This window comes from Staurois parvus, unplaced genomic scaffold (assembly GCF_062004578.1).
Source record: "Staurois parvus isolate SC_StPar_1 unplaced genomic scaffold, SC_StPar_1.0 ptg001933l, whole genome shotgun sequence".
Taxonomy (NCBI): Eukaryota; Metazoa; Chordata; class Amphibia; order Anura; family Ranidae; genus Staurois; species Staurois parvus.
In genome coordinates, this window is record NW_028319729.1 from 5,186 (window position 1) to 32,611 (window position 27,426).

At 50.0% G+C, this 27,426-nt stretch overlaps 1 non-coding gene across 1 annotated transcript; it reads left to right on the forward strand.

The window, feature by feature from the left end:
• The first annotated feature begins 13,865 nt into the window (after positions 1–13,865).
• On the forward strand, positions 13,866–13,937 carry TRNAG-UCC (transfer RNA glycine (anticodon UCC)). The gene has a single exon. It is a non-coding gene; the product is annotated as a tRNA-Gly (tRNA).
• The last annotated feature ends 13,489 nt before the right edge of the window (positions 13,938–27,426 follow it).

Consider the following 27,426-nt stretch of genomic DNA (forward strand, 5'->3'; position numbering starts at 1 on the left):
CGAGCAGCAACCACATGCATTGTACATGGATGCAGGGCAGTTGTGACGGGTCCCATTCACACTCAGCAGTACCGATGGCAAATGTGACAGAGGGTATCATCTCTGCTGCATCCGCAAATCATGTGTACAGCCCCTCCCATCCAAGCAGTCTGGGGGGTGGTAAAACCATGACCCCCCCCCCATGGCTGATATACTTGGAAGGGGAGGAAGGACATTCAGGACAGGTTTTTGGGTTTTCTAACCTGCTTGATTATTGTTCACCCCCTTCATTCCCCAAAGCAGCTGGCTGGGAGGGGTCTGGGGCTCCCCATTGACATGAGAAGTTTTCAGAGAGCGACCATGGACGTCCTTCCAGAACCCCCCCCCAGGCGCGATGTTTGATCGCTGTGTCCTTCAGCCTCAGCTGATCATATGTCCAGGAAAGGGCCAATCAGAGCAGCCTTTTACCATGTGGTCAGCTGTGCCCAATCACAGCCGATCAGTGTAAATCAGAAATGCTGGATATCGGCAGTCCTCTCCTCCCGCTCACAGCACATGAGGAGAGGAGAGCTGGGAAGCGGCATTTCTCAGAGGGGACAAATACACTGATCATCAGGGCACTTATCAGTGTAGCCCCATCAGTGCTTTGTATGGGTGCCCATCAGTGATGGCTATCAGTGCCCATAAGTGGAGAAGCGTCATCAGTGCCTCATCAATATCCATCATTGCCGTCAATCAATGCCCATCAGTGCACATCAGTGAAGGAAAAAAAATCACCTATTTACAAAACTTTAAAACAGAAACTAAAAAAAAATTTTTTTTTTCAAAATGTTTGATCTTTCATCGTTTGTTTAGCAAAAAATATCCACCCCCCCCCCCCCCCCCAGTGCTGATTAAATACCAACAAATTAAATCTCTATTATTTGTCAAAAAAAAAAAAGCTATAAATTTAGTTTGGATGCAATGTTGCATGACCGTGCGATTGTCATTCAAAGTGTGACATCTGGCCTGGGCAGGAAGGGGGTAAAAGTGCCCGGTAGGCAAGTGGTTGATGTCACTTTAAGGCGGAATTTCCCCTTTTTGGTGGAGTTGCGCTTTAGTAAAAGGTCTGCATGCTGCATTATTTCCTCTATAACTCGCTGGCTTTAGATCTGTAAGTGTATGGTAATCCTTCCCTTCCTAACCAAACCGTTTATACAAAAAGAGCCGCAGAGGAGGCGGGGCTATAAAGAGAACCTGTTACAAAGTGACAGCTTTTCCCTTTCCCTGAATACTTGAGGCAGAATGAAGCAGAAGACTGAAATCAGGGACTTACATCTCCTCCGCTGTCCTTCATCCCGATGATGTCTGGGGGCGGAGCCAAAGTAACTACGGCGCCCGCAGGTAAGTGCACCCCAGTACTGGCGGGCACGCTGGACGAGATGACGGCGACTGGAGAGGCATCAGCAACCTGGAGGAGAATGTGCAAAATTGTATAACAGAACAAAGAAAACGGTTTGGTTTTTTTCCCCAATCTTTTTAGCACAAAAAGAAAACAACCCGGTGGGGGCTCATTGGTGGATGTGAGGAGGAAAGTCTCATTGATGGAGGTGGGGAGGGAAGTCTCATTGATGGAGGTGGGGAGGGAAGTCTCATTGATGGAGGTGGGGAGGGAAGTCTGGCCTGTTTAGCCAAATCCAAAAACTGACAGGTGGACCTGATTGGAACGGTTATGTGAAAGAGGCCAGAACCAATCACATGGGCAAAAACCACCACAAATCCTATCTATTCCTATTGGTTCCCTCTGATGCTCCTCCATCTCCCAGCCTGAGCTCTGCTGTACAGGAGATTATGAGGATTCATTGATGTTCTTTTCATACCTGGAGTCCAGCTTCAAAGGAGAATCTATAATGTGTATTTCATCCTGAGCTCTAGGTGACAGAGTGCATGTATGTATTACATGTGCTGTAGACTGGGGGCTAGCGTGGTTGACAGCACGCCCCTCTATCCACCCCCCCCACCGCTGTCTGACCGTGATGTTTTGAAGAAGAATGGATGAGAGTTGATGGATGGCGCTGATTTCAGCACCAGGCGCTTGCCCAAGACCGATGCCATCCTACATACATGGGGGGGGGGGGACATATCATAGCAGAGGGGGTAGAAGATAGTCAGCTCACCGTGAGCTCCACAATACAAATGCAGTGCAGAGGGTGTATGAACACTGTACCCCCCCCCCCCCAGGTCCCTCTGTACTTACTTCTGGCCATCCTGAGTTGTCAGGGTTTCTTCAGCAGGTCCAGTGGTCAGGGAATGTGAAATATCCGCTCTTTTCTGTGCAGCGCTCACAAGACGGACCAGATAGACTCCCTGTGACAGCGCCGAGCAATCAGAATCCATCTGCTCCTTCCAGGAAGTGCTGCCCAGAGAATCCCTGGACTACTGGGTCACCTGTGGGAGCCCTGACAGCTCCCACCCCAAAGGTAAGTACAGCAGGTATCGGGGGATGGGAGGGGGGGTTGTACACCTTTACATTTATCCTTTAAAGTTGAAGTAACATTTGATAAACATTTACTGGACGTACACTATCCGGGGGCACTCTCATCCTTGGACACTTTTCTGGGGCCCCTCAGGGATACCCCACATTACAGAGCTGCCTCTCTTCATCAAATCTGTTTTCCCATTTGGGATCCAGGCCTCCTAACACGCTATTAGTAATACAGAGAAGAACTGGCCGGGGCTGACAACACTGCTTGGGATTTCAGTGCAGCAGAGACAGTGTTGTCAGCTCAGTGATGAAGGGCATTCCCCATGTGAACTCACCATTGGCTGTCAGAGAAGACAGGGGGCACGCCATCATCCCTTCGGCTACACTGGGGTCTGTCGCCCTCTTCTGAACGCCCCCTTTTATTAATGTTGGGGGGTCAGCAAGGAATGTGTCCGGGAATATTTCCTGATCTTCTAGAAGAGTAAAACGGATGGTTAGTTCACAATGGTGACCCATCATAATCACAAACCAAATCATCACAACTCAAAGAAACCTTTTCCCAGCATAGAAGATACAAATGCAAACTGACAGCCAGAGAAATATTCTCCAACAATAGAAGTTCACCTTAAAAAACAATGAAATAAATAAATAAATGCCGTGTTTTGCAGGAAAAAAAATGTGTATTTATAATTGTTTTATTAGCAGCTTGTAAAGCATTGCATCCGCCATCCGTCCTGATTACCCCGGTAAAGGTCATACAGGGGGTCCCAAACATGGGGGGGGGGGTGTACAGCCATGGTGGGGGGGGGGTGTACAGTGATGATGGGGGGGGTGTACAGCGATGATGGGGGGGTGTACAGCGATGATGGGGGGGTGTACAGCGATGATGGTGGGGGTGTACAGCGATGATGGTGGGGGGGGTATACAGCGATGATGGGGGGTGTACAGTGATGATGGTGGGGTATAGCGATGATGGGGGGGGGGTACAGCGATGATGGGGGGGGGGTATAGCGATGATGGGGGGGTATAGTGATGATGGGGGGGTATAGAAATGATGGTTAATGATAACAATAAGTGTGACTATCAGAGGAGTTATGACGATGTATCACTATAACATTATATATGATTACACATCTTATTACCCATAATAATAATGGGGGCTGACCCCCCCCTCCCAGTGTCTCCCTTCCCCCAGTGTCTCCCTTCCCCCAGCACTTTCCCTTCCCGGCCACCCCAGGGCGCAGCTTCCCCAACTTCCCCTCCAGACACCATGAAAACACCGATCACTTCCTGCCTGGTCTCCATGGTGATGGGTCTTCCAGGAGGAAATCTATGGTGATGGGACACTACAGGAGGAGCTGAGTGTTGCTGCCCTCTAGCGGCTCCTGTGTGCATTACATCAGGGAAATGTCAGCACAGAGAATGGCCAGGAGATTTCTGTCATCCAAATACACAGAACAGCTTTATTGTATTATAATTATTGGGATTATTAATATTACACCCATTATTGTTTATATTACAATTCATATCAATCATTACAATCCTATTAATACAGTAAAATAAATAAAATGACATTATAATAACATTGTATGAATATAAACAGAGGCGTCTATATTATAAATACAGGGAAATGTTATCAATGTTATATAATAGGATCCAATCCAGATCTGCTCTACATCCCAACATCCAATCCAAAGCCGCCTGAGCTGGATCCCAGATGAGCCAATCAGAGTAAAGCAGGCTGAACAGAGGCTGCTGATTGGTCACACATAAACTCCGCCCCCCTCACTGTGACTTTGCACTGTAAACAGACTGGATCCCAGATGAGCCAATCAGAGTAAAGCAGGCTGAACAGAGGCTGCTGATTGGTCACACATAAACCCCGCCCCCCTCACTGTGGTCACATGACCTCCCTCACTGTGAGTCCTCAGTTGCTGTTTTCTCTCACCAGAGACAGCTGCTTCCTTACAGAGCTCCTGTTTTTTTTCTAAAAAAAAAACAAAACAAAAATGTGCAGAATCTTTGCCGCGATTGTTATCCTGTTGCTCCCTTGGGGAGTACACAGGAAGGACATCAAAGACTCCACAAAGACCGGCATGGACAAGGACAATGATATGAAGATTATGGAGGAACAAAGACATTTCATCAAAGACTCCCCAGATATCCGCATGGAGGGGGGGAGCATGAAGATGATGGAGGAACACCGATATTTCATCAAAGACTCCCCAGATATACGCATGGAGGAGGGGAGGACCATGAAGATGATGGAAGAACTGGAGCAGGAAAAGGTCAGAGAATTGGAAAACGAGTCCCCAGGACCCATCAGTTGGTTTTCACTACTGGCCACCATTCCATTCTGGTATAAGGGGACAGTCCTGATAAGTGTTCTCATTCTGAGGTACATCCTGCGCAGGAATCATCTGGCCACAATATTAGCACAATATTTGATGTTCCTGGAGCTGATTGAATTCTTTTATCAACTACTCGATGTCTGGTACAGCGAGGGGCCAACCTCAGAGAACACAGCCCCACCCATGCTTATAAATGCCACTGACTGCTACCAATGGATGTTTGCTGGGCTCCAGTCAGTCTGGTCCAATGGGTGGGCGGCCTTAGGGAACACAATCCCACCCATGCTTATAAATGCCACTGACTGCTACCAATGGATGTTTGCTGGGCTCCAGTCAGTCTGGTCCAATGCGTGGGCGGCCTTAGGGAACACAGCCCCACCCATGCTTATAAATGCCACTGACTGCTACCAATGGATGGTTGCTGAGCTCCAGTCAGTCTGGTCCAATGGGTGGGCGGCCTTAGGGAACACAGCCCCACCCATGCTTATAAATGCCACTGACTGCTACCAATGGATGGTTGCTGAGCTCCAGTCAGTCTGGTCCAATGGGTGGGCGGCCTTAGGGAACACAGTGCTACCCATGCTTATAAATACTGTTGCTGAGCACCAATCAGAATGCTTGTTGGGACTTATCATCTTGCTGCTGGTCATGTTCCTAAAATATTTCAAGCCATTTCACCAATGGATCCAACCAACGAAAAGCAACATCAACCCACCAACGATTGACATCGATCTAACAACAGACAGCACTATGGACCAGGCTGACTTTCGTATGGAAGAGACTGACCTTCCCATTCCCAGCGTCCCACCTCCCAGGGATGACATCCGCGCTCACCTACGGCATCTATGCCGGCCAATGGGGAGGCGCAGGCCAACCAAGGAGTTCAGGCATGGCTACATCCTTTCATCAACAAGTGAAAATGTGGACAGTGCTATGGAAGAGACCGACTTTCCCATTCCCAGCGTCGCACCTCCCAGGGATCCCATCCGTGTTCATCCTTCCAGCACATCAACAAGAGGTTTACTCTTTCCAGCATTAGATAACACTTTACCATCAACGACTTCTGGCGTCTTTCCAACAAAAGACATGATCCTACGATCGAGTTCTGGCAATAGGCGAGAATGGACAACCATGACTGTCCATCCCAGTGTCCAATCCAGAGGTGAAATTCCTAGCGATACCGCCCGTTTTATCCTACGGGATTTATGCCGGGCAATGAAGAGGCGCTGGACAACCATAGAGTTCAGTTATGGCAAAATGTTCTCATCAATGAGTGACGTCATTCCACAGGACGATGATACCGTCCCATTACTGAGTGATGTCATTCCACAGGTTGATGATACCGTCCCATCAACGAGTGATGTCATTCCACAGGGTGATGATGCCGTCCCATCAACGCATGACATCATTCCAAAGAGATATTCTACCATGTCATCAATCAGTGACATCATCCAACCACCAAGCGATGACATTAGTTCTGGGACTGACCAACCGACTGGCCATCCCAGCGGTGCATCTCCTAGTGATGGCACCCGCTTTAATCCACGCAATTTATTCCAGCGAAAGAAGAAGCACAAGCGACCTAAGGTGAAAAATCTCAACAATCCCACCTCATACCAGGTCGCCGTCATCTTGTGCGGGAGACATCCAGTTATATGTCCAGCAGACTGTTTCATCTTCGACTGTGTCACCTCCTAAATATCGCAGCCGTATTCACCTATTGTCAGGGGTCGGGTGTTCTGCCGCGATACGCCGGGTGGCGCATGCACAGAACACCGACACGCTCTAGCCAGTGGGCCCTGGGCGATTGTGGCGGCGGCGACGGCCGCGCATGCGCACTCCCGATCGCGGACAGGCGCCTGGCACCAATGACAGCGCAGGGCGCGCTATTTAAACAGGACAGGAGGTATGTCTTATTATCCTGTTCCTGTCATCTGGTTTGTGAAGTTTCCTGTTGCCGACCTCTGCTTGATCCTGACCCTGCTGGTTGTCTCCTGCTTGACCCCTGGCTTGACCTGACCACTCTCCTGCCTGCTCCTCTGGTACCTCGCTGCCCGCACATTGCTGAACCCGGCTCGTGACCCTGACCATTCTCTGCCTGCTCCTCTGGTACCTCGCTGCTCGCACGTTGCTGAACCCGGCTCGTGACCCTGACCATTCTCTGCCTGCTCCTCCGGTACCTCGCTGCCCGCACGTTGCTGAACCCGGCTCGTGACCCTGACCACTCTCCTGCCTGCTCCTCCGGTACCTCGCTGCCCGCACGTTGCTGAACCCGGCTCGTGACCCTGACCATTCTCTGCCTGCTCCTCCGGTACCTCGCTGCCCGCACGTTGCTGACCCGGCCTGCCTGACTACGCCTTACGTCACGCTGACTGTCCATCCATCCATCCCGCAAGGATCAGTCCCTGCTGCAAGGCCTACCAGCCTCTTCTCGTCAGGCTCTATTTCCCGCAACACCTCTGACGGTACTCTCTACCACTGCTGGACATACTCAGGGGTCGCGCCCTGGTCTCGGTCTGCTCCAAGTCCATCCCCACCATCAGGGGCCCTGGTGCATAAGCAGATTGGGACTTAGACCCCGCGTGCTGAGGAACCCCACACTGTGGGCCGCTAGAGATACCGTCAGGTGGTGTCTGACACCTATAGAATGTATTGCGGCTAAAGAAGAAGCGCGGGCCAACCGAAGAGGCCGGCCACAAGACTCAGAGAGAACATTAGATACACACATATGATGGGGGAGGGGTGACACCCCAAAATAGAGAGAACATTGTATATACAGATATGATGGGGGGGGGGGTGACACCCCAATATAGAGAGAACATTGTATATACAGATATGGGGGAGGGGTGACACCCCAATATAGAGAGAACATTGTATATACAGATATGATGGGGGAGGGGTGACACCCCAATATAGAGAGAACATTGTATACACAGATATGATGGGGGAGGGGAGACACCCCAATATAGAGAGAACATTGTATATACAGATATGATGGGGGGGGGACCCCAATATAGAGAGAACATTGTATATACAGATATGATGGGGGGACACCCCAATATAGAGAGAACATTGTATATACAGATATGATGGGGGAGGGGAGACACCCCAATATAGAGAGAACATTGTATATACAGATATGATGGGGGAGGGGTGACACCCCAATATAGAGAGAACATTGTATATACAGATATGATGGGGAAGGGGTGACACCCCAATATAGAGAGAACATTGTATATACAGATATGATGGGGGGGGGGACCCCAATATAGAGAGAACATTGTATATACAGATATGATGGGGGAGAGGTGACACCCCAATATAGAGAGAACATTGTATATACAGATATGATGGGGGAGGGGTGACACCCCACTATAGAGAGAACATTGTATATACAAATATGATGGGGGGGGTGACACCCCAATATAGAGAGAACATTGTATACACAGATATGATGGGGGAGGGGTGACACCCCAATATAGAGAGAACATTGTATATACAGATATGATGGGGGAGGGGTGACACCCCAATATAGAGAGAGCATTGTATATACAGATATGATGGGGGGGTGACACCCCAATATAGAGAGAACATTGTATATACAGATATGATGGGGGAGGGGTGACACCCCAATATAGAGAGAGCATTGTATATACAGATATGATGGGGGGGGGACACCCCAATATAGAGAGAACATTGTATATATGTCTTCTGCTGGTGGACGTCTCTTTGGTGCCTTCAGCCAGGTGCGATGTAACACACACGTCATCCCGCAATTCTCATGCGTCTTGCCATGCGACAATTGCAGCAACATCACACTGCATTCGGGGCGCCATGTTGATGGTGAACGTCTCTTTGGTGCCTCTTCAGACATCTCCATAAAGGACGTCACTGGCAGGAAGGGTTCTCATTGGTCCCAGCAGAAAAGGCCTCAAGCTGGAAAGACTCCTCCTACTTCTGAAGCCAATCAGAGTTTCTTTCTTTTCTCCTAAGCTTCATCCTCCAAGAGCAGACCTAAGCCAGGGGCCCAGTTCAGTCACAATCCTGGGGCCCCTAATCCCCAAACCTGCAGACTAGTCCTATTAAACCTCCTGAAGGGATTTCCCTACTTTCTAAAGTGGGGGGACGTCTGTTGGCCTTTGGGGTCACCTGGTCAGCAGACATCTCAGAAGCTCAGGTAAGAGACGTGGTGTCCGGGGGCTACAGACTAGAGTTCATCTCCCTGCCCCCACCCCGCTTCGTGTTGTCCAACCTGCCGGTGTCCCCGCAGGGACTAGCGGTCCTCCATGCTGCTCCTGCAGATCTGCTGACCCAAGGAGATCTCCCCATTGGACCAACAGCAGAATAGTTCCCGGTTTTTAGGCCACATTCACAGGGGACATACCAATGTGTACCGCCGTGGGGGGCCGTGTTTATTTGCAGGGGATGTCCCGGTGTTCATGCATCCCTGTGCAGGCAGTTCCATTGATGTCAGTTGGGACGTAGTGGTAACATGGACACAGATGCTGATCCCAATCTGACATCCGTATGGATGCATGGCCCTGAACGCACACTATCTGTGTTCACAGCTGTTCACCCGCACAGATGTTACATTGGGAGCAGTGTCTGTATCCATGCAGCCGCTGCATCCCAACTGACATCAATGAACCTGCCTGCACAGGGATGCATGAACACCGGTACATCCCCCAAGTAAACACGGCCCCCCCCGGCTGTACGGATTAGTACGCCCCCTGTGACCGGGGCCTTACTCCAACCTTTTCCCTGTTCTAAAGCCTCCCAGCCGGTTCACACTATGTGGTGCGGGACACTGCATGGAGTCTGCACAGGAATCACACCGCATTCCTCTGCGCATTCCATGCACATGTCTGTGCGCTGCGATTTGGGCCATACACTTCCTATGGCTCAAATCACATCGCATCCGCACCACAAAGGTGCAGGACTGTCTTTAGATCCGCACCTGAATCACATGGTATGGGTCTTCTCACCCATGTCATGTGATTTCTGGCAATCACATCGCGTCTTGCCATCTGTTTCGGGTGTCAATAATTTATTACTGACTCCCGCACCAGATCGCGTGAACGTGATGCGATTGCAATGCGGTGCGGGAAACGTACAGGATTCGCAGCGTTTCCCACACCGCATTGGTGTGAACCCGAGCTCAAGGAGGACATAGGCTGCATTCACTGGGGGGATTAGGGGCATACAGGGGATTCCTGCGGATGGGATCACTGTGAACAGTGGGGGATGGGAAGTCTGTACAAAGCAATGACAGGCTGACAGGAGCCGCGACCATTCCCATGTATCCGCACATCCATCGGTCATCTACGGTTAGGGCCAGGATCGCTCATCCTTCCCTGACCACAGATGACCGATGGATGTGCGGATACATGGGAATGGTCCCGGCTCAGCCTGTCATTGCTTTGTACAGACTTCCCATCCCCCACTGTTCACAGTGATCCCAGCCCCAGGAATCCCCTGTATGCCCCCTAATCCCCCCAGTGAATGCAGCCTATGTCCTCCTTGAGGCTTTAGAACAAGGAAACGGTTGGAGTAAAAACCCGGAAACCTTTCTGCTGTTGGTCCAATGGGGAGATCTCCTTGGGTCAGCAGATCTGCAGGAGCAGCATGGAGGATCGCTAGTCCCTGCGGGGACACCGGCAGGTTGGACAACACGAAGCGGGGTGGGGGCAGGGAGATGACCTCTAGCCTGTAGCCCCTGGACACCACGCCTCTTACCTGAGCTTCTGAGATGTCTGCTGACCAGGTGACCCCAAAGGCCAACAGACGTCCCCCCACTTTAGGAAATGGGGGCTTCCCTTCAGGAGGTTTTATAGGGCTTGTCTGAAGGTTTAGGGATTAGGGGCCCCAGGATTGTGACTGAACTGGGCCCCTGGCTTAGGTCTGGTCTTGGAGGATGAAGCATGGGAGAAAAGAAAGGAACTCTGATTGGCTTCCGAAGTGGGAGGAGTCTTTCCAGCTTGAGGCCTTTTCTGCTGGGGCCAATGAGAACCCTTCCTGCCAGTGACGTCCTTTATGGAGATGTCTGAAGAGGCACCAAAGAGACGTTCACCATCAACATGGCGCCCCGAATGCAGTGTGATGTTGCTGCAATTGTCGCATGGCAAGACGCATGAGAATTGCGGAATGACGTGTGTGTTACATCGCACCTGGCTGAAGGCACCAAAGAGACGTCCACCATCAGAAGACATATATACAATGTTCTCTCTATATTGGGGTGTCACCCCTCCCCCATCATCTCTGTATATACAATGTTCTCTCTATATTGGGGTGTCCCCCCTCCCCCATCATATCTGTATATACAATGTTCTCTCTATATTGGGGTGTCACCCCCCCCCATCATATCTGTATATACAATGTTCTCTCTATATTGGGGTGTCCCCCCCCCATCATATCTGTATATACAATGTTCTCTCTATATTGGAGTGTCACCCCCCCCATCATATCTGTATATACAATGTTCTCTCTATATTGGGGTGTCCCCCCTCCCCCATCATATCTGTATATACAATGTTCTCTCTATATTGGGGTGTCACCCCCCCCATCATATCTGTATATACAATGTTCTCTCTATATTGGGGTGTCACCCCCCCCCCCATCATATCTGTATATACAATGTTCTCTCTATATTGGGGTGTCACCCCCCCCCCATCATATATGTATATACAATGTTCTCTCTATATTGGGGTGTCACCCCTCCCCCATCATATCTGTATATACAATGTTCTCTCTATATTGGGGTGTCCCCCCTCCCCCATCATATCTGTATATACAATGTTCTCTCTATATTGGGGTGTCACCCCTCCCCCATCATATCTGTATATACAATGTTCTCTCTATATTGGGGTGTCACCCCCCCAATCATATCTGTATACAGTGAGGAACAGAAGTATTTGAACCCCCTGCGATTTTGCAAGTTCTCCCACTTAGAAATCACTTGTCTGAGCTCTTTATAGACACCTGTCCACCCCACAGTCAGTCAGACGCCAACTACTACCATGGGCAAGACCAAAGAGCTGTCAAAAGACACCAGAGACAAAATTGTGGACCTCCACTAGGCTGGAAAGGGCTACGGGGCAATTGCCAAGCAGCTTGGTGAAAATAGATCAACTGTTGGAGCAATTGTTAGAAAATGGAAGAGGCTGAAGACGACTGTCAGTCTCCCTTGGACTGGGGCTCCATGCAAGATGTCCCCTCGTGGGGTATCACTGATGAGAAGAAAGGTGAGGAATCAGCCCAGAACTACAAGGGAGGAGCTGGTCAATGACATGAAGAGAGCTGGGACCACAGTTTCACAGGTCACTGTCGGTAGAACACTACGACGTCATGGTTTCCAATCATGCATTGCACGGAAGGTTCCACTGCTCAAGTCATCACATGTCCAGGCCCGTCTGAAGGTTCCCCTGCTCCAGTCATCACATGTCCAGGCCCGTCTGAAGGTTCCCCTGCTCCAGTCATCACATGTCCAGGCCCGTCTGAAGGTTCCCCTGCTCCAGTCATCACATGTCCAGGCCCGTCTGAAGGTTCCCCTGCTCCAGTCATCACATGTCCAGGCCCGTCTGAAGGTTCCCCTGCTCCAGTCATCACATGTCCAGGCCCGTCTGAAGGTTGCCAATGACCATCTGGATGATGCAGAGGAGGCATGGGAGAAAGTCATGTGGTCAGAGGAGGCATGGGAGAAAGTCATGTGGTCAGAGGAGGCATGGGAGAAAGTCATGTGGTCAGATGAGACCAAAGGAGAACGTTTGGTCTAAACTTCACTCGCCGTGTTTGGAGGAAAAAGAAGGATGAGTTGCATCCCAAGAACACCATCCCTACTGTGAAGCATGGGGGTGGTAACATCATGCTTTGGGGGTGCTTTTCTGCAAAGGGGACAGGACGACTGCACTGTATTAAGGAGAGGATGAATGGGGCCATTTATTGTGAGATTTTCAGCAACAACCTCCTTCCCTCAGTCAGAGCAGTGAAGACGGGTCGTGGCTGGGTCTTCCAACATGACAACGACCCGAAGCACACAGCCAGGAGAACCAAGGAGTGGCTCCGTAAGAAGCATATCAAGGTTCTGGAGTGGCCTAGCCAGTCTCCAGACCTAAATCCAATAGAAATCTTTGGAGGGAGCTGAAACTCCGTGTTGCTCAGCGACAGCCCCGAAACCTGACAGATCTAGAGGAGATCGGTGTGGAGGAGTCGGCCAAAATCCCTGTTGCAGTGCAAACCTGGCCAAGGACTACAGGAACCGTCTGACCTCTGTAATTGCAGACAAAGGCTTCTGTACCAAATATGAACACGGATCTTCTCAGGGGTTCAAATACTTCTGTTCCTCACTGTATACAATGTTCTCTCTATATTGGGGTGTCCCCCCACGTTGGGAAATGGTGGCTTCCCCTTAGGATGTTTATTAGAACTTGTCTGTAGGTTTGGGGTTTTAGGGGCCCCAGGATTGTGACTGAACTGGGCCCCTGGCTTAAGTCTGGCCTTGGAGGTTAAAGTCTCAGAGAAACGTCAGGAACGCTTCTTGGCTTCAGAAGTGGGAGGAGTCATCCCAGCTTGAGGCCTTTTCTGCTGGGGCCAATGAGAACTCTGACTACCAGCGACGTCCTATATGAGGTTGTCTAAGGGTCAGGTTGGGGGCACAGAGGAGACCTTCACCATCAGAAGACATGAGCACGAAGCGTTCTTCACATGGCCGCTCCACAGACCAACATCTCACACAAAGAGTTCTCCTCATGTTCACAGACAGGACACTCATGTGGGAAATAAGATGGACGACATCCCCGAACCCGTCCAGCCAATAATGTACAGCTGAAGACATCATCTCTAATCTCTACTGGACATCACTGATTTACCCCGCTCAGCGGGGGCGGGCCTTATACATCAGAGGCCAAACTATGGGCAGCACAGAGGCTTATTGGTTAGCCTTGCAGCACTGGGGTCCTTGGTTGAAATCCTGACCAGGACCCTATCTGCATGGAGTTTGCATGTTCTCCCTGTGCCTGCGTGGGTTTCCTCCGGGTACTCCGGTTTCCTCCCACATTTCAAAAACAGGCAACCTCGCGTTGGTGGTGTAGTGGTTAGCATGGCTGCTTTCCAAGCAGCTGACCTGGGTTCGATTCCCAGCCAACGCAATATCCAACATGGCTGCTTCGCCTCCTTAGTATTGGCGTGATAATTCTGATACTAATATTATTTATAGCAATGATAATAATAATTCCAACAATATCGACAACTATCATGATAATAATATTAATAACAGAAATAATATTTATAATGAGAATAATCCGAATAATAATGGTAATAATAGGATTAGAAATGGAAATTATATATATATTTTATTTGTAGGTGAGAAGCAAATACAATAAAACGTAGATTTCTCATACATTATAACCAATGACGGTACAATAAATCCCCCCTCCGGCCCCCCTCCAGTCTTGCACAGTTGTACCGACTCCTCTCCTGTAGTAAAATGGCTTACTCTGATTTCACTGCACACTGTGAGCTTCTCACAATGTGCATTAGAAGCTGCAGCAAGTCAGATAGAGCTCCGTCTGCTTTCCTGGCTAGAGGACGTCCAGCATCATTTATCACTTTCCTCCTCAGTCTGACTGTCCTTGGCCCCGCCCTTTCATTCACTGGATTTCAGTTCCACCAATCGTGGAGGCTCAGCATCACATGAGGGCGGCACCTAGGTCAGCATGTATGCAAATGTTGCCTTCCTAGAAACGCCCACTCTTCCAGACTGATGGCCACCACTCAGGGGATTGCGATGATTTCTTGCATAACTCCTCCCACAAGCTAGCCCATTGGTTACATCAGGGCTCTTCAGAGGAGTACTGAGGCCGGGTGCTGTGATGTTTTCAGGAAGCTCTGTAAAGCACCCAGCTGGTTCCTTCCACCAGCCATGATCTGCCTGCATTGCATAGAGAAGCAAAGGGACCCAGGAAGGACCAAACTAGGTCTAAAAAAGGCATGTAATAAAAAACTAAAATGTTTTATTTTACAATTGTTGATGGCGTGTCATTGAGGGGGAAGGAATAGCCAAGGAAGGCAACATATATGCAGATGAAGCTTCCATTTTCTGTAGACTGATGGGTCCGGCTATCTTCCTGAAGGACAAACATGAGGCAGAACAAAGCCAAACGAAGTGCAAGAACCTCCAACAACCAATCAGATTTCACGGCAATGGAGAGAAGTCAGAAGAATGGAGAAATGGTTTCCAGGGGTTCCGACACATCTCAGCCAATAGAAGAGAGAACACAGCTAAGAATACAGACAAAACCAAAGTATACCAAAAACCAAAATATACCCCGAATACAGCTCCTCATATATGACCCCCAACACAGAACAAGCCGTGTCCCCAATATATACCCCGAATACAGCTCCTCATATATGACCCCCAACACAAAACAAGCCGTGTCCCCAATATATACCCCGAATACAGCTCCTCATATATGACCCCCAACACAGAACAAGACGTGTCCCCAATATATACCCCGAATACAGCTCCCCATATATGACCCCCAACACAGAACAAGCCGTGTCCCCAATATATACCCCGAATACAGCTCCTCATATATGACCCCCAACACAGAACAAGCCGTGTCCCCAATATATACCCCGAATACAGCTCCTCATATATGACCCCCAACACAGAACAAGCCGTGTCCCCAATATATACCCCGAATACAGCTCCTCATATATGACCCCCAACACAGAACAAGCCGTGTCCCCAATATATACCCCGAATACAGCTCCCCATATATGACCCCCAACACAGAACAAGCCATGTCCCCAATATATACCCCGAATACAGCTCCCCATATATAACCCCCAACACAGAACAAGCCGTGTCCCCAATATATACCCCGAATACAGCTCCTCATATATGACCCCCAACACAGAACAAGCCGTGTCACCAATATATACCCCGAATACAGCTCCTCATATATGACCCCCAACACAGAACAAGCCGTGTCACCAATATATACCCCGAATACAGCCCCTCATATATGACCCCCAACACAGAACAAGCCGTGTCCCCAATATATACCCCAAATACAGCTCCCCATATATGACCCCCAACACAGAACAAGCCGTGTCACCAATATATACCCCGAATACAGCTCCTCATATATGACCCCCAACACAGAACAAGCCGTGTCACCAATATATACCCCGAATACAGCTCCTCATATATGACCCCCAACACAGAACAAGCCGTGTCCCCAATATATACCCCGAATACAGCTCCTCATATATGACCCCCAACACAGAACAAGCCGTGTCCCCAATATGAACCCCCCACCCCCCTCTGTGTACAACACACCAAGTCATCAATCAGGGGACATTGGGGGAGATTTACTAAACCTGGAGATCTCAGGATCTGGTGCAGCTGTGCATGGCAGCCAATCAGCTTCTAACCTCAGCTTGTCCAATGAAGCTTTCACAATACAACCTAGAAGCTGATTGGCTGCCGTGCACGGCTGCACCAGATTCTGCACTCTCCGGTTTTAGTAAATCTCCCCGATGGTGTCACTAGGAACACAATGAAGGATGAAGATGTGATGGACTCTCAGACTTTGTATCCTTGTTTATTGTATACAGAGGGGGGGTTTGGGGGTTCATATCGGATACATGACTTGTTATATGTTGGAAGTCATATACTCGGAGATGTATTGGGGGGGACACATTGGAAGTCATATACTCGGAGCTGTATCGGGGGGGACACACACTGGAAGTCATATACTAGGAGCTGTATTGGGGGGGGGGACACTGGAAGTCATATACTCGGAGCTGTATTGGGGGGGGGGACACTGGAAGTCATATACTCGGAGCTGTATCGGGGGGGGACACATTGGAAGTCATATACTCGGAGCTGTATTGGAGGGACATTGGAAGTCATATACTCGGAGCTGTATTGGGGGGGGGGACATTGGAAGTCATATACTCAGGGCTGTATTGGGGGGGACATTGGAAGTCATATACTCGGAGCTGTATTGGGGGGACACATTGGAAGTCATATACTCGGAGCTGTATCGGGGGGGACACATTGGAAGTCATATACTCGGAGCTGTATTGGGGGGACATTGGAAGTCATATACTCGGAGCTGTATTGGGGGGGACACATTGGAAGTCATATACTCGGAGCTGTATTGGGGGGGACACATTGGAAGTCATATACTCGGAGCTGTATCGGGGGGGGGGGCACATTGGAAGTCATATACTCGGAGCTGTATTGGGGGACACATTGGAAGTCATATACTCGGAGCTGTATTGGGGGGGACACATTGGAAGTCATATACTCGGAGCTGTATTGGGGGGGACACATTGGAAGTCATATACTCGGAGCTGTATTGGGGGGGACACATTGGAAGTCATATACTCGGAGCTGTATTGGGGGGACACATTGGAAGTCATATACTCGGAGCTGTATTGGGGGGGGACACATTGGAAGTCATATACTCGGAGCTGTATCGGGGGGGGGGGCACATTGGAAGTCATATACTCGGAGCTGTATCGGGGGGGGGGGGGCACATTGGAAGTCATATACTCGGAGCTGTATTGGGGGACACATTGGAAGTCATATACTCGGAGCTGTATTGGGGGGGACACATTGGAAGTCATATACTCGGAGCTGTATTGGGGGGGACACATTGGAAGTCATATACTCGGAGCTGTATTGGGGGGGACACATTGGAAGTCATATACTCGGAGCTGTATCGGGGGGGGGGACACATTGGAAGTCATATACTCGGAGCTGTATTGGGGGGGGACACATTGGAAGTCATATACTCGGAGCTGTATCGGGGGGGGGGGGGCACATTGGAAGTCATATACTCGGAGCTGTATTGGGGGACACATTGGAAGTCATATACTCGGAGCTGTATTGGGGGACACATTGGAAGTCATATACTCGGAGCTGTATTGGGGGGACACATTGGAAGTCATATACTCGGAGCTGTATTGGGGGGGGGACACATTGGAAGTCATATACTCGGAGCTGTATTGGGGGGACACATTGGAAGTCATATACTCGGAGCTGTATCGGGGGGGGACATTGGAAGTCATATACTCGGAGCTGTATTGGGGGGACACATTGGAAGTCATATACTCGGAGCAGTATTTGGGGGGACACATTGGAAGTCATATACTCAGAGCTGTATTGGGGGGACACATTGGAAGTCATATACTCGGAGCTGTATTGGGGGGGGACATTGGAAGTCATATACTCGGAGCTGTATTGGGGGGACACATTGGAAGTCATATACTCGGAGCTGTATTGGGGGGACACATTGGAAGTCATATACTCGGAGCAGTATTGGGGGGGACACATTGGAAGTCATATACTCGGAGCTGTATTGGGGGGACACATTGGAAGTCATATACTCGGAGCTGTATTGGGGGGGACATTGGAAGTCATATACTCGGAGCTGTATTGGGGGGGGACATTGGAAGTCATATACTCGGAGCTGTATTGGGGGGACACATTGGAAGTCATATACTCGGAGCTGTATTGGGGGGACACATTGGAAGTCATATACTCGGAGCTGTATTGGGGGGGTACACAATGGAAGTCATATACTCGGAGCTGTATTGGGGGGGTACACATTGGAAGTCATATACTCGGAGCTGTATTGGGGGGGACATTGGAAGTCATATACTCGAAGCTGTATTGGGGGGACATTGGAAGTCATATACTCGGAGCTGTATTGGGGGGGACATTGGAAGTCATATATTCGGAGCTGTATTGGGGGGACACATTGGAAGTCATATACTCGGAGCTGTATTGGGGGGACATACTGGAAGTCATATACTCGGAGCTGTATTGGGGGGGACATTGGAAGTCATATACTCGGAGCTGTATCGGGGGGGGGACATTGGAAGTCATATACTCGGAGCTGTATTGGGGGGACACATTGGAAGTCATATACACGGAGCTGTATGGGGGGGACACATTGGAAGTCATATACTCGGAGCTGTATTGGGGGGACACACTGGAAGTCATATACTCGGAGCTGTACCGGGGGGGACACATTGGAAGTCGTATACTCGGAGCTGTACCGGGGGGGGGGGGACACATTGGTTTTGGTAGACTCTAGTTTTGTCTGTTTCTCAGGTTGGTGAATACAGCAGCTATTGGTGGGGGAGGTGTAGGTAGGAGGAGCGCGGAGCGGGGATTTATAGAAGAATACATTTATATATTGAACGTCGTTACGTCTGCAGACAAATATTGATTGGATCATGAAGTCCGTTCACAGGTGGGGTTCGCTGTTCATAGGGAAGGAAGTTCTTTTACTAACCATGTAAAGGCTCTTTCAGTAACAAGCCGTTTACATCTCCAAGTATAAAAGAACATTGTATAGGTTTCCAGAGCCGGGAATCCTCTGACATACACATGGGCAGATCTCTGCACACAGCCAGAGGAAGGGCTCTTTATACCCGCATTGCCCTCTAAAAGTGATCACCGTTGGATCTCTTTTCAGAGGGCAATTGACAGGCAGCTGGGAGATGAGAAGTCACCTTCTCATTAAGTGATATAATCCTGTAAAGTCCCCGCCCCCGAGCAGCAACCACATGCATTGTACATGGATGCAGGGCAGTTGTGACGGGTCCCATTCACACTCAGCAGTACCGATGGCAAATGTGACAGAGGGTATCATCTCTGCTGCATCCGCAAAGCATGTGTACAGCCCCTTCCATCCAAGCAGTCTGGGGGGTGGTAAAACCATGACCCACCCCCCCATGGCTGATATACTTGGAAGGGGAGGAAGGACATTCAGGACAGGTTTTTGGGTTTTCTAACCTGCTTGATTATTGTTCCCCCCCTTCATTCCCCAAAGCAGCTGGCTGGGAGGGGTCTGGGGCTCCCCATTGACATGAGAAGAGGGCCCCTAATTTATTTGATGTTTCCCCCATTGTGTTGCTGCGCTGAATGTGGACACAGAAATATAAAGCTCCCATTAGAGACTACACATCTCCTGATCCAACTGTATCTTTAGGTCTATGTAGCCGACCCTGACAAGCCCCCAAATCCTTCCCTATAGAGTACTATAGCTTTTCTGGGGAGGGGCTACAGCCTAGACCAGGCGACCTTCAAACTCCAGCTGTGCTGAAACTACAAATCCCATCATGCCTCTCTGGTATGGGAACATGTGACCGACCATAGTATGGGGTGTATGACTGACCCTGGTATGGAGACTTTAGAGTGTAAGCTCCAAGAGCCGGGCCCTCCTATTCCTTCTGTACTGAAATGTATTGTAATTGTACCGCCCCCCTTATATTGTACAGCGCTGCGCAAACTGTTGGCGCCATAATTCCTGTATAATAGTAATAATAGAAGGAAAGGACAGGCGGGGGGGCGGTTCTTTCGTTCTGGGAGGACGTCATATGACAGAGCAGACATCATCAGGGGCTCTCGGGGGAGTGCGGGGTGGCAATCGGTGGTGCGCCGTATCCCTAGAACACACAGGATCACCGATCAAAGTAAAGAGTCGATGATATCAGTTCTGTCATGTGATCAACTGTGTCCAATCACAACTGATCACATGTAAAGAAGGAAATGCCGGCTATTGGCAATCCTCTCCTAACGCTGACAGCATGTGAGGAGAGGAGAGCCGGTAATCGTCATTCCTCAGAGGGGACATCTACACTGATCATCAGGGCACTGCTCAGTGTAGCCCCATCAGTGCCACCTGTCAGTTCCCATCAGTGCCAGTCATTGTCACCTATCAGTGCCAGTCAGTGCCACCTGTCAGTCCCCATCAGTGCCACATATCAGTGCCCATCAGTGTTGCCTATCAGTGCCAGTCATTGTCACCTATCAGTGCCAGTCAGTGCCACCTGTCAGTGCCCATCAATGCCACATATCAGTGCCCATCAGTGTTGCCTATCAGTGCCAGTCATTGTTACCTATCAGTGCCCATCGGTGCCGCCTCTCATACCTGATCCTCCGCTCCTGCAGGATCCCTGCATGTTCTAAGACCGCTCCCTGCAGCCATTCTATGAATGAAGGTAAAAAACCTTCTGTGTGAAGCACCCCCAATCCTTACCTGAACCCCCTCCAATCCACTGATGTTCACTATAGCCTCAGCTGTATGGGGACTCTCCCTACTCATTGGCTGAGACAGTAGCAGGAGCCCTTTGGTTCCTGCTACTGTCAATCAGAGCCAGTGAGCCAATGAGGAGGGCCAAACAGTGCTCTGTGTGTGAATGGACACACATCGCAGTGGCTCAGGAGCAAGTTTGCTTGGGTGCCCCCAAACAAGTTACTTGCTATGGGGGAACGAGGCAGAAGGGAGGGACAAGGAGGGCAGGCAAGTGACCCGAGAAGAGGAGGATCGGGGCCGCTCTGTGCAAAACCATTACAGACAGAAAGGAAGTATAACATGTTTGGCTTTTTTTTTTAATTACCTGTAACCAGTTCCTGACCACACTACAGGCAAAAGACAGCGACAGCGAGGTCGGCTAGTTCTGAGAGGGTGTCCATGGACGTCCTCCCAGAACCACGCCCTCCCCTCCCCCTCCAGGGGGCGCCCGCAACGGGCGCGATCTTTTGATCGCTGTGCTGTTCAGCCACAGCTGCTCATATGTCCAGTAAAAGGGCCAATCGGAGTAGCCTTTTACCATGTGGTCAGCTGTGCCCAATCACAGCCGATCAGTGTAAATCAGAAATGCTGGATATCGGCAGTCCTCTCCTCCCGCTCACAGCACATGAGGAGAGGAGAGCTGGGAAGCGGCATTTCTCAGAGGGGACAAATACACTGATCATCAGGGCACTTATCAGTGTAGCCCCATCAGTGCTTTGTATGGGTGCCCATCAGTGATGGCTATCAGTGCCCATCAGTGCTAGCGGTCAGTGACCATCAGTACAGGCTATCAGTGCCCATCAGTGATGGCTATCAGTACCCATCAGTGCTAGTGCTCACTGCCCATCAGTGCTTTGTATGGGTGCCCATCAGTGCTGGCTATCAGTGCCCATCAGTGCTAGTGGTCACTGCCCATCAGTGCTTTGTATGGGTGCCTATCAGTGATGGCTATCAGTGCCCATCAGTGCTAGTGGTCACTGCCCATCAGTGCTTTGTATGGGTGCCCATCAGTGATGGCTATCAGTACCCATCAGTGCTAGTGGTCAGTGCCCATCAGTGCTGGCTATCAGTGCCCATCAGTGCTAGCGGTCAGTGACCATCAGTACAGGCTATCAGTGCCCATCAGTGATGGCTATCAGTACCCATCAGTGCTAGTGCTCACTGCCCATCAGTGCTTTGTATGGGTGCCCATCAGTGATGGCTATCAGTGCCCATCAGTGCTAGTGGTCAGTGACCATCAGTGCTGGCTATCAGTGCCCATCAGTGATGGCTATCAGTACCCATCAGTGCTAGTGGTCACTGCCCATCAGTGCTTTGTATGGGTGCCCATCAGTGCTGGCTATCAGTGCCCATCAGTGATGGCTATCAGTACCCAACAGTGCTAGTGGTCAGTGCTCATCAGTACATTGCTTATCAGTGATGAATTTCATTGTCCATCATTGATGCCTGTCTGTACCCATCAGTGCTATCTATCAGTGCCCATCAGTGCTGCCTATCAGTGCCACATATTGGAGAAGTCTCATCAGTGCCTCATCAATATCCATCATTGCTGACTATCAGTGCCCATCAGTGCTGGCTGTCAGTGCCCATCAGTGCTGGTTGTCAGTGCCGCCAATCAATGCCCATCAGTGCCGCCTCATCAGTGAAGGAGAAAAATCACCTATTTACAAAACTTTATAACAGAAACTAAACAAAAATGTGTTTTTTTCAAAATGTTTGGTCTTTCATCGTTTGTTTAACATAAATTAACCCCCCCCTCCCCCCCCCCAGTGCTGATTAAATACCAACAAAAGAAATCTCTGTTTGTCTAAAAAAAAAGCTATAAATTTAGTTTGGATGCAATGTTGCATGACCGTGCGATTGTCATTCAAAGTGTGACATCTGGCCTGGGCAGGAAGGGGGTAAAAGTGCCCGGTAGGCAAGTGGTTGATGTCACTTTAAGGCGGAATTTCCCCTTTTTGGTGGAGTTGCGCTTTAGTAAAAGGTCTGCATGCTGCATTATTTCCTCTATAACTCGCTGGCTTTAGATCTGTAAGTGTATGGTAATCCTTCCCTTCCTAACCAAACCGTTTATACAAAAAGAGCCGCAGAGGAGGCGGGGCTATAAAGAGAACCTGTTACAAAGTGACAGCTTTTCCCTTTCCCTGAATACTTGAGGCAGAATGAAGCAGAAGACTGAAATCAGGGACTTACATCTCCTCCGCTGTCCTTCATCCCGATGATGTCTGGGGGCGGAGCCAAAGTAACTACGGCGCCCGCAGGTAAGTGCACCCCAGTACTGGCGGGCACGCTGGACGAGATGACGGCGACTGGAGAGGCATCAGCAACCTGGAGGAGAATGTGCAAAATTGTATAACAGAACAAAGAAAACGGTTTGGTTTTTTTTCCCCAATCTTTTTAGCACAAAAAGAAAACAACCCGGTGGGGGCTCATTGGTGGATGTGAGGAGGAAAGTCTCATTGATGGAGGTGGGGAGGGAAGTCTCATTGATGGAGGTGGGGAGGGAAGTCTCATTGATGGAGGTGGGGAGGGAAGTCTGGCCTGTTTAGCCAAATCCAAAAACTGACAGGTGGACCTGATTGGAACGGTAATGTGAAAGAGGCCAGAACCAATCACATGGGCAAAAACCACCACAAATTCTATCTATTCCTATTGGTTCCCTCTGATGCTCCTCCATCTCCCAGCCTGAGCTCTGCTGTACAGGAGATTATGAGGATTCATTGATGTTCTTTTCATACCTGGAGTCCAGCTTCAAAGGAGAATCTATAATGTGTATTTCATCCTGAGCTCTAGGTGACAGAGTGCATGTATGTATTACATGTGCTGTAGACTGGGGGCTAGCGTGGTTGACAGCACGCCCCTCTATCCCCCCCCCACCGCTGTCTGACCGTGATGTTTTGAAGAAGAATGGATGAGAGTTGATGGATGGCGCTGATTTTAGCACCAGGCGCTTGCCCAAGACCGATGCCATCCTACATACATGGGGGGGGGGGACATATCATAGCAGAGGGGGTAGAAGATAGTCAGCTCACCGTGAGCTCCACAATACAAATGCAGTGCAGAGGGTGTATGAACACCGTACCCCCCCCCCCCCCAGGTCCCTCTGTACTTACTTCTGGCCATCCTGAGTTGTCAGGGTTTCTTCAGCAGGTCCAGTGGTCAGGGAATGTGAAATATCCGCTCTTTTCTGTGCAGCGCTCACAAGACGGACCAGATAGACTCCCTGTGACAGCGCCGAGCAATCAGAATCCATCTGCTCCTTCCAGGAAGTGCTGCCCAGAGAATCCCTGGACTACTGGGTCACCTGTGGGAGCCCTGACAGCTCCCACCCCAAAGGTAAGTACAGCAGGTATCGGGGGATGGGAGGGGGGGTTGTACAGCAGGTATCGGGGGATGGGAGGGGGGGTTGTACAGCAGGTATCGGGGGATGGGAGGGGGGTTGTACAGCAGGTATCGGGGGATGGGAGGGGGGGTTGTACAGCAGGTATCGGGGGATGGGAGGGGGGGTTGTACACCTTTACATTTATCCTTTAAAGTTGAAGTAACATTTGATAAACATTTACTGGACGTACACTATCCGGGGGCACTCTCATCCTTGGACACTTTTCTGGGGACCCTCAGGGATACCCCACATTACAGAGCTGCCTCTCTTCATCAAATCTGTTTTCCCATTTGGGATCCAGGCCTCCTAACACGCTATTAGTAATACAGAGAAGAACTGGCCGGGGCTGACAACACTGCTTGGGATTTCAGTGCAGCAGAGACAGTGTTGTCAGCTCAGTGATGAAGGGCATTCCCCATGTGAACTCACCATTGGCTGTCAGAGAAGACAGGGGGCACGCCATCATCCCTTCGCCTACACTGGGGTCTGTCGCCCTCTTCTGAACGCCCCCTTTTATTAATGTTGGGGGGTCAGCAAGGAATGTGTCCGGGAATATTTCCTGATCTTCTAGAAGAGTAAAACGGATGGTTAGTTCACAATGGTGACCCATCATAATCACAAACCAAATCATCACAACTCAAAGAAACCTTTTCCCAGCATAGAAGATACAAATGCAAACTGACAGCCAGAGAAATATTCTCCAACAATAGAAGTTCACCTTAAAAAACAATGAAATAAATAAATAAATGCCGTGTTTTGCAGGAAAAAAAATGTGTATTTATAATTGTTTTATTAGCAGCTTGTAAAGCATTGCATCCGCCATCCGTCCTGATTACCCCGGTAAAGGTCATACAGGGGTCCCAAACATGGGGGGGGGGTGTACAGCCATGGTGGGGGGGGGGTGTACAGTGATGATGGGGGGGGTGTACAGCGATGATGGGGGGGTGTACAGCGATGATGGGGGGGTGTACAGCGATGATGGGGGGGTGTACAGCGATGATGGTGGGGGTGTACAGCGATGATGGTGGGGGGGGGGGGTGTACAGCGATGATGGTGGGGGGGGTGTACAGCGATGATGGGGGGTGTACAGTGATGATGGTGGGGTATAGCGATGATGGGGGGTATAGCGATGATGGGGGGGGTACAGCGATGATGGGGGGGGGTATAGCGATGATGGGGGGGTATAGTGATGATGGGGGGGGTATAGCAATGATGGGGGGGTATAGCGATGATGGGGGGGGGTATAGCGATGATGGGGGGGTATAGTGATGATGGGGGGGGTATAGCAATGATGGGGGGGTATAGCGATGATGGGGGGGGGTATAGCGATGATGGGGGGGTATAGTGATGATGGAGGGGGTATAGAAATGATGGGGGGGTATAGCGGTGATGGGGGGGGTATAGCGATGATGGGGGGGGGGTATAGCAATGATGGGGGGTATAGCGATGATGGGGGGAATATAGTAGTGATGGGGGGGGTACAGCGATGATGGGGGGGTATAGCGATGATGGGGGGGGTATAGCGATGATGGGGGGGGTACAGCGATGATGGGGGGGGGTATAGCGATGATGGGGGGGGTATAGCGATGATGGGGGGGTATAGTGATGATGGGGGGGGTATAGTGATGATGGGGGGGGGGTATAGTGATGATGGGGGGGGTATAGCGATGATGGGGGGGGGGTACAGCGATGATGGGGGGGTATAGCGATGATGGGGGGGTATAGTGATGATGGGGGGGGTATAGCGATGATGGGGGGGGTATAGTGATGATGGGGGGGTATAGTGATGATGGTGGGGGGTATAGCGATGATGGGGGGGTATAGCGATGATGGGGGGGGGGGGGTATAGTGATGATGGGGGGGGGTATAGTGATGATGGGGGGGGGTATAGAAATGATGGTTAATGATAACAATAAGTGTGACTATCAGAGGAGTTATGACGATGTATCACTATAACATTATATATGATTACACATCTTATTACCCATAATAATAATGGGGGCTGACACCCCCCCCCCCCCCCCCCCAGTGTCTCCCTTCCGCCAGTGTCTCACTTCCCCCAGCACTTCCCCTTCCCGGCCACCCCGGGGCGCAGCTTCCCCAACTTCCCCTCCAGACACCATGAAAACACCGATCACTTCCTGCCTGGTCTCCATGGTGATGGGTCTTCCAGGAGGAAATCTATGGTGATGGGACACTACAGGAGGAGCTGAGTGTTGCTGCCCTCTAGCGGCTCCTGTGTGCATTACATCAGGGAAATGTCAGCACAGAGAATGGCCAGGAGATTTCTGTCATCCAAATACACAGAACAGCTTTATTGTATTATAATTATTGGGATTATTAATATTACACCCATTATTGTTTATATTACAATTCATATCAATCATTACAATCCTATTAATACAGTAAAATAAATAAAATGACATTATAATAACATTGTATGAATATAAACAGAGGCGTCTATATTATAAATACAGGGAAATGTTATCAATGTTATATAATAGGATCCAATCCAGATCTGCTCTACATCCCAACATCCAATCCAAAGCCGCCTGGACTGGATCCCAGATGAGCCAATCAGAGTAAAGCAGGCTGAACAGAGGCTGCTGATTGGTCACACATAAACTCCGCCCCCCTCACTGTGACTTTGCACTGTAAACAGACTGGATCACAGATGAGCCAATCAGAGTAAAGCAGGCTGAACAGAGGCTGCTGATTGGTCACACATAAACCCCGCCCCCCTCACTGTGGTCACATGACCTCCCTCACTGTGAGTCCTCAGTTGCTGTTTTCTCTCACCAGAGACAGCTGCTTCCTTACAGAGCTCCTGTTTTTTTTCTAAAAAAAAAAAACAAAAATGTGCAGAATCTTTGCCGCGATTGTTATCCTGTTGCTCCCTTGGGGAGTACACAGGAAGGACATCAAAGACTCCACAAAGACCGGCATGGACAAGGACAATGATATGAAGATGATGGAGGAACAAAGAAATTTCATCAAAGACTCCCCAGATATCCGCATGGAGGGGGGGAGCATGAAGATGATGGAGGAACACCGATATTTCATCAAAGACTCCCCAGATATACGCATGGAGGAGGGGAGGACCATGAAGATGATGGAAGAACTGGAGCAGGAAAAGGTCAGAGAATTGGA